Source organism: Strigops habroptila, chromosome 4 (genome assembly GCF_004027225.2).
Source record: "Strigops habroptila isolate Jane chromosome 4, bStrHab1.2.pri, whole genome shotgun sequence".
Lineage (NCBI taxonomy): Eukaryota > Metazoa > Chordata > Aves > Psittaciformes > Psittacidae > Strigops > Strigops habroptila.
Window position 1 is genome coordinate 24,585,640 of NC_046358.1, and position 8,792 is coordinate 24,594,431.

The window sequence follows — 8,792 nt, forward strand, 5'->3', positions numbered from 1 at the left end:
GAAACCAACATCGACTGGATACCAACCAGGAATGCGAAATGCTCTATAAATAATGTGCATGAGCCAGAGCCTGAATGCAGGCGGCGGCGGGACTGTCACTGGGAGCGCTAATGGCAGGGACATGCCACCCAGCACTCTGTCACTCTCCCAATGTTCTATTTACAGCTCTCGCCAGGGAGCTCCCTGTCTTGCTTTGATGATGAATTAATTTCCTGTGACGGATCAACCGCCCAGTCCCCCATTGCAACACCTTACAGAATGCATTGCCTAACGAGAATTGCTCATTAACATATAGATCATGATGTATTTCTTTTTGGCACCCCAGGCAAAACAATGGGCCAAGTGCTCCCCCCTCATCTAGCTTTTTCCTGGAGGGAGAACTTCCGTTGATTGCTAAATGGAAGGTGGAAAGAGTGAAATCATTTAATTGTATGACTCCTCTGATGTGCTACTGCGTTGACTTTAAGTAAGCGTCTGACTTCCCCAGCATGTATGCTGTCTTCATGTTTCATTGCAGGATAAGGTATGAATTTTTCTATCATCACAGCCAGTCATGATAGTATGTGTGCAAGTGTTAGTTTACCAGCAATATCAGGCTCTTCTGAATACCCCACCTGCAATGGGGATAAAGCCTAAATTAACAGATAAGGTTTAAAACAGGAGATCTGTCATATCTGTCCAATCTTTTGAAGATGGATCTGTTTTCTCTGTGCTACAGGGGATATGCCCAAGCTGCACAGATACAAGGCAGCTCCGTGTCAGGAGCTGAGCAGTCACCAGTAGCACTGCTCTGTGCTGAAGTTAATAAACCCTTTTCATAGTCAGCCTGGGAAGCACCAGCAAAAATACCTTCAGGAATGTGTTGCTTTATGTCTAGCTTTGCTACAAACTCGGTGGGTGATGGTAGGTGGCTGCCTCAGTTTTTCTGCCTGTGTAGGCAAGTTAGGGTCTGAACTAGTAAATTTTCAGTTCCTAGTATTTCACTCTACAGCAATTAAAGAAAGTGCCCCAGACACCCCCTGTTTCTTCTTGGTTGGACTATGCAGCAACTGATTTCTGATTCTGGATTTCATATAGGTATGTCATGGGCTGATAAAAATGTGGCAGCTCTATCTGCCAAATCTGACTTGAAAATAAGGATAGGAAGCATCAATTTGTCCACTGAATCTTATGAGACTTATTTTGGTGAAAGATACACATTGTAGTTCCACCTCAGGCCTTAATAACACGGCCAGGCGATGGACCATGCCAGCACTGCCCTCAGCAGCAGAAGTTAGGAGCTGTTAAGCACTGCGAGCCTGCAGTGCAGCCCCCTTGGAGCATCCCTTTCCTGCTCTGTAGCTCCCCCAGAGACGTGGCATGCAGGAGCTGGCAAACTCAGCATCAGCATAGATTCAATACCTGAAGAAGTAATGAGCCCTATGAGTTAGTTCACTTTGGTGAATGGCAAGGAAATCTGTTTACCAAAGTCTCAACCCATCCTGCATGCTTCTCTGACTTCTGCTCCACAGGCACAGCCCGTGGAATCTGTCCTTCCCAGCACCCACAGAGAAGCCTGTCCTGTGGCCTCTTCCATTTCCCAGCATGTCCGGTCTATGAATCAAACTTCCATACGGTGCACTTGGCATGAGGAACAAGACGTGGTTGCTTCCCACAATACCTCATCCCAGACGGTGCAGCAGAAAATCTGCAAGTGTCTGCTTTCCACTTCTGTGACACACTTTTACTGGAGTCTCCGTGGTCTCACGGAAGCCACAGGGGGGGACCTCACATACCTGAAATATTCACCCAGCACCTGAGGCCAAGATGAGAAGCATTTCTGAGAGTCTGACCAGCCCCAGGGTGGATCTACAACAACAATTCCCACCACATCCATCCATCCATCCATCCATCCCCCAACCTCTGAGCTCAGGCAGCGCAGCTTCTCCCCAAAGCACTGCCAGTGCTGCCCTGTCCCAGCCTCTCCTGCCTCCTCTCAGCCACAGCACTTGCCCTGCAGCAGCTCTTCCTCCACAGGCTTCCTCCTACACTGTCCTACCTGTGCTCCTCAGGTTGAGGATAAATGCAGTTAAATCAGCACAGGCAACATCTTCTTTTCTTCTCCCACCTTTTCCAGGTAACTTCCAGGTAATTTCACCAAGAATTTAAATTTTGCCAGTTTCAGCAGGAATAATAAGAATAGTTTCACTGTTGCAAATTTACCTTTTTGCTACTTTCCTACCTTCTGTCCTACCTTCTGTCAACGGTAGGCAGCAGCTTACATTGTCTGCCTTTAAATCAATTGCTAAATGCAGCCTCCACATTTAAACATGCACAAGCCAGCTAACCCTCCCTTCAACCTTCTGTTTACCATCCATTAGCTACATTACGTGGATTTAAAGCAGGGATACATTTTTTTCTTGTTTTGTGTTTACATTAGTGAGATTGGTATCAGTTTAATTAAATCAGCTTAAAACCAGTTCATAGCAGGCACTCTTTTCCTTGTGTAGACAACAGCAGAGCATGGAGCCAGCACAGCTCCATCCAGCTCTGATGAGGTGGGGCTGAGCCAGAGGGGCAAGGAGGGGAGCCCACAGTGATGCCGCTCGGGGTCATCGCCTCTGCCAGCGATGCCACAGGGAGAGCTTGGAAATTCCAGCAAGTCTTCTGGGAGTTGTCCTAAAAGGTGTCCTTCGTTAGCATGAAGGAAACATGAAAACTTTTCATCGCTGCTGAAAGGAAGCCTGGTGCCATTACTGCAAGGAGGGCTATAAAACAGGGCACATAAGGCAAGTTCTTCCTAAATCCCAGTACCTTTTTGCCATGTACGCATTGCCAACACCCATTTCTCTCATTAATAGAGCACTATTTTCAGTTTTAGAACTTTTTAGAGTTGCTGTTCACTTACAGCCAGGTCTTAGCTGGTGCACCAGCATTAGTCTGTAGCTGTCCTGGCACCACCTGGTGATATAGTCCTCCTGTTTTGTTGTTGTTGGTTTATTTTTAATTTTCTTTTCCAGAAAACACTAGAAAGACCTGGAGTTCTGCCTGTTGGAACTGCTGAATATTTCCTTCACAATTTTTAGCTGTGGGTTTGAGTCGTGCCTATGGATTCTCTTCTACTGACTCAAATCAGGGGAAGAATTAATCTCTGGTAGAAGGCTGAGTGATCAAAATGATTTATTATTCGTGATGATAGATGCGTATGATTTATGCATCTATCCCTTTAAATTTTACTGTGTGTCACACAGACCCAAACTGTAAATGGCTTACAAGGAAATTAAACCCATTGTGAGTGACTTTGAGCACGCCAGTTCTCTGGTGAGCCTCAAATGCCTGCAGCCGTGGGACCAGCTTTTGGAAGAAGCCTCACAGTGACAAAGCTGCCCACCAGCCACCCCAAGCGGAGTCGAAAAGAAGCTTGTGATCATGGGAGAAACCGTATGGTTGGCTCTTTCCAACAAGCACAAGGATGTGTGGAGAACACAGCTCTTCCTCAGAAAAAAGCTCTTTGCAACATGGAGCAGTGCAATAGCTAGCGCATGAAGTATTCAAGGGCACATGGGATCTTCTCTGGGGCCTCACCAAGGACAGCATGTGACAGCCCCTTCCCCAGCAGCCATTCCCTCAGTCTGGCAGAGCCCCTGCACAGCTAGGGGGCTGAGGAAGCGCATGTCTGCCTTTGCTGCTGTTGTGAGAGAGCAGATTGTTGCCATCAGTAAGCAGGCCATGAGTCAATACAGAAAAGATGTATGCAGCCTCTTACAGCTGGGGTCATCCAAAATGTTTCGCAATTCCATCATCCTGTCCTTCCTCACCGTGCTTTCAAAATACAAGTTGAGTCTGAGGAATCCCTTTATGCAGTATTACACCTAGTGATTTGGGGTTTTCTGAGGCTAAGAGCTTTACTAGTAGTCACCTGAATAGCGCAAGCTATGGTTACACAATAGTTAAGCATCCCTAACCGTGTGTCTCATCCGGTGTGGTTGCCCAGTCCCTCCTGCATGCCTGGTTGCTGGCACTGATGCCTATCTGAGCATGGGGTAAGTCATCTCAGGAAACTAAACTAGCAGAAAACTGACCTGGCAAAAAAAGATAATTGCTTTCTGCTAGGTAAGCTGCTGTGCTGGCTCCTTGCAGGGTCAGGAAGATGGGAGTGCCCCTCAGGGCATGGAGGAGCTACCTCCTTGGGGAGAGAGGGAGCTTATGCCAGCGCTGACCAAAGTAAGTTTGAAATGATGTGGTAGAGCAGGCTCTGTTGCCTTATCATATAAAGGGACAACTAGGCACAGGAGTGCAGGCATCGTGATGAAATAAATTATCCCACATGTTAAAACTTGAGGTCTTCCCTGAAATCCCTTGTAGAAGAGAGCTTGCATGTACACCTGTGTTGTTCACACTGTGTTTGCAAATAGGTTGTCTGGGGAGATTGTGGGGTTTCTCTCCTTGGAGATATTAAAAAACCATCTAGAGACAGGCCTGTACAACTGGCTTGAGCAGGGAGGTTGGACAAGGTGACTTCCAGAGCTCCCTTTCACTCATTCTGTGATTCTGTGTTGAAGTCCCATTAAATATAATTCGGAAGCAGCTGTAAGCTGCTGTAGGGAGCCTCGGGATGGAAGGCCCCAGCCGCCAGAGTGGAGAGCCAGAGTGCACTTCCTTAGTTAACCTGAGTCAGCCCCCGTCTGCACTGGTGATTGATGGAGAAGCGGGGTTTGCGGAGCTCCCTAGTTCTCAGCCACCTTCCCACTACCTCCCTGGCCTCCTGGCCACACTCATGCAACCACACCCTCCACATCTGGGAGCTCTCCTTACCTAGTACTAATACATTTTCCAGGTTAGTTTCTGGCTCTCTAGTGATCTGGCTGGCTGTGAAGCAGCCTCGCTATAGGGGATGGTGGAAGGGAAGTGGTGGGAAAGCTTTTCCAGAAACACAGATTCTCATTTGCTTTAGTAGACCATGAAACCACATGGGCAATGGTCCTGTACCATGGTGCGCTGAGCCAACCCTGCTGCAGCTTTGACCTTCCTCCTATACTTTCCATGTCCTCGTGCCTCCTCTCTGGCCTTTCTTTGCTAATATATGCTAGCTCCTCAGCAGCTCCTCCCCTCCTCTGGCATTTATCCATCCAGCTCTTTCCCTCTAATCTTGCATACTTATTTTCCTTTCTTTGCTCAGAAAGTTTTCTGCCATTTTAGTGGGTGAAATTGGTTTTCTGGGCAGCAGGAGCTCCAGATACCTGGCAGAAGCATGGAGGCAGGGGCAAGCAAGTAGATTCTGAGACCCTTTTGGCAGTGGGTGAGATGCTGTCTTGGCTTGGCAGAGCCAGAATCAGATGATCCTGTTTGTTCTCACTCTCTGATTTAATTATTTGTGTTTTTTCCTGCACTTCACTGATAAAAATGGAGTTTTTTAAAAGGGTGAACTGGGCTTGTAAATGTAATCACATACATTTTTTTTCCCAGCCACCGAACCAATCCATTTAACAGCTCACTAGCCCCAAAGGAACATCATTATATGGCTGGAGTGTGGATGAAAAGTGAGTTGATAGCAGCATTGCAATGCAAATCTACAGATAACATTTGACTTCAGGGCAGCCACTTGTAGGGAAGAGGCTCTCAGAAGTCCTATCACTCAGCTGTACAGCACCTCAGGAGCAACCCTGGAGGAACAGAGAGAAGAGCCAGCAGGCTGACGGGAAACCCCTTCCCATCCCTGTCCTCATGTTTAAATGCAAACAAATGCCGAGAACAAAAACCAGAGAATTATTAAAATGTACATATTCCTGCCATTCCCTGCATGTGATTAATCCTCTTTTCCTCTACCAGAGAATATATTAGTGAGAGTGGGATTTTAATACAGAGGCATCTGGCTGAGACTAGAAAGAGCAGCATGCTTATGCATTATTAATGATTTAGGAAAACCAGACTTCCATGGCCTGACTGTGTATATTGGATCAGTATGGAATGGCTTTTATAGGATAGTTAGCACTGATAACTGGCCCATTTTGCTTATCTTTTGCAATAGAGTAATCTCCAGGACGAGGCATGTTTATTTTATCAAACAGTGAAAGAAATTACATTTTGAAAGGAGCTTTTAATGAGCAGTTAGTGCCCAACATTGCTTTATTCTTAAAAGAGAGAACACGATCTGGGAAGCAGCGCAGGGCAAGCATAATAGAGAAAATGCAAATCTCCACCTTAGCAAGTCCGTAATCATAAACTGGGTCGTTAAGAATTCTTGGTTATCCTGGAACAACAGCGGTGCTGCAGTCTCTCCATTGGAACAGGAAACATTTGAGGGGAACACAAAATTATAGTGGGGCTTCCTAAGGCATAACTTTGGCACTGAGGAGCTGCATTTCTTTAACTGGTTTATGTCTTGACAAATATAATATGACATAAGAAAGCTAAAAACCCAAAGCTAGTGCAGTAGAGCATAGGGCTGTGGGGGCTGCCCAGTTATGAGACATAGCAATCAGGTTTATCTTCCAGCTTTGTCTCCCATCAATTTATCCATTGGAAGGTGGTTAAATCATCAAGAAATTGGAGGAGGCCCTAATCTTGGGAAGATAGAGCTACATTCATTTGCGTGCTGCTCCTTTTCAATGGATGAAGTGACTTTGTGAGCATCTAACTCATAAATCAGGGAGGCGAGGAGACAGCCTGGCTCCCCTTCTGTCATGAAGACCTCAGCTCAGCCGAAGGATAGAGTCACATTTCCAGCAGCACACTGGGTGCACCAGCTGTATCTCTTAGCTTACACAGCTGAGTATTGGCAGCAGGCTCCTTGAGCAGGATTCTTTTCACATGTCTGTGTCTGAACTGGGCTGCTTCTATAATCAATAGGTGCTCCGAGGATGTAATTCATCCTGTGCAGGAGTAGCTATCTGACAGAGGTCAAATGCTTTGCCCCAGAAAGGGCCTGTTTCTCTCTGCTGATTATGAAGATTGTCAAGACTGCTGCCTCTGCGGTAGCCAGCCACAAAACCCTGGACAAGACCTCACCCCTGTGGCAGAGATGTCTGGCCACAGCACCCCACGTGCTGGTTGCTTGGCACTGCTGCAGCACAGGGCCATGACTGTGGCCATGGAGAACCACAGCTTCACAGCAGAAGTGGCAGCACCTGGGCATGCATCATGGTGGCACCTGAGCAAATGCCCCTCGTGGAGGCACTGCAGTGGGCTGCTCGGAGACAGGGTGCATGTGATGCCCTGGGCCAGGGTGTTTCTTCAGGGAACCTGCTGAGTGCACATGTTGTCAACACATACCCAAGGCATCTTGAAATACCAGCTGAAACTGGAGCTCTGCTTAAGCAATAGGAGAAAATGTATGAAATAGGATTTCTTGCCTAGGTTGCAACAAGATGCACCCTTACAGCACAAAGTGCTACCTGGCCAGCTTAAGATACAGCCTTCTCTGGAGATGACGAATGCAGGGGAACCGATCTGCTATGCACAGCCCTGGCAGGTTGAGGTGGCACGGAGCTGCTGTGCCCATGGGAGGGATGTGCAGGCGTGCAGTGACTCCAGCCTGCCTGGGGATGGGCTGCAGTGGCTGTGCAGACACTGGCTCACTCCCAGGCCCATAAGGGGTAGCTGTGCCACACTCCATGGTGGTGCTAAAACACAGACAAATCTTTGTATTTTGGAAAGCCGTGTCTTTCTGGAAAGCCAGGAAATGACAGTAAACCAAGTTACTCAGAAGCCTGCCACTTTTCAAGCCCCCTGGACATGGTGTAGCTTGACAGCAGCTCCCAGGCAGTGCCAAGCAGCTGCATCCACCATGCCAAGCAAGCCCAGGGACAGAGGAAAGGCTCGGGGAAGGCACAATATCCAGTGTAGCTGTGGGAAGCATTGAGGCAAAAGACCATGGAGCAAGATTCACACCCAGCACGTGAGACTTGACGGATTTGTCACTTAATAGAGCCAGGCTCCATCCCCCAGTGAATACAGATGACAAAAGGATAGATGCTGCCAGACTGTTTGCCCTTGCTGTTGCTGCAATGGCAGTGACACTCAGCTCAAAACCCGGCAGCTCTGGAAGAGGAGTCCCAGTTCTTTGTCCTGCCCACAGGACTGTGGCTCTCCCCCAAGTGCATGAAACCATCTAGGTTTCTCAATGGTATTTCCCATCCCTAGGGAAGGGAAAAGCCCCAGAAAATGCTGTTTTTACAATACACTTGAAAATAGTTAGCACCTTTCTGTTCGGGAGACTGTGAATATTTGGGCCACACTTCTGCAATGTTTGACCCTCTGTTACCTGATCCCCTTAAAAGCCCCTTTTTTCTCTGAGGGAGGAAGGAAAGCAGTTTGCCTTGGCAAATAGCTTGCTATGAAAATTATGAATTCAAAAGCACGTGGAGCTTGTGGTTGAAAAGAAACTGTGTGATCAGCAGAACTTTTCTCCCTCAGCTTGTAAGGGCAGATTCAGTCTCAAGGCCAAGCTGCCATGTGGTTATAAAATAGAAGCAGGCCTTGTAAGAACTGATCTAACTTTCTTCAATTGTCTGTGCACCTTTAATCATGTTCACCACCTAAAATGCAGTGGAGCTGGCAGCTGATAATTAGGCTGAGCCTGCAGCAGCATGGCCAGTGGCCAGATCACATGGCTCCTTTCATCTGCATATTTATGCATTTAAAGGAGAGGAAAACTTTCATAACATTTTAATAACTAGGTTCTTCTGCATCCATAAATCCAATCCTCCAGGCTTAGTCTACACTCCTTCTGATCTTACAGAAGTGGAAGAGGGCGGGGTGTTTGTTTGTTCTCCCTATTGTTTTCCTGTGCATGAACGTGCAAAGCCCATCCT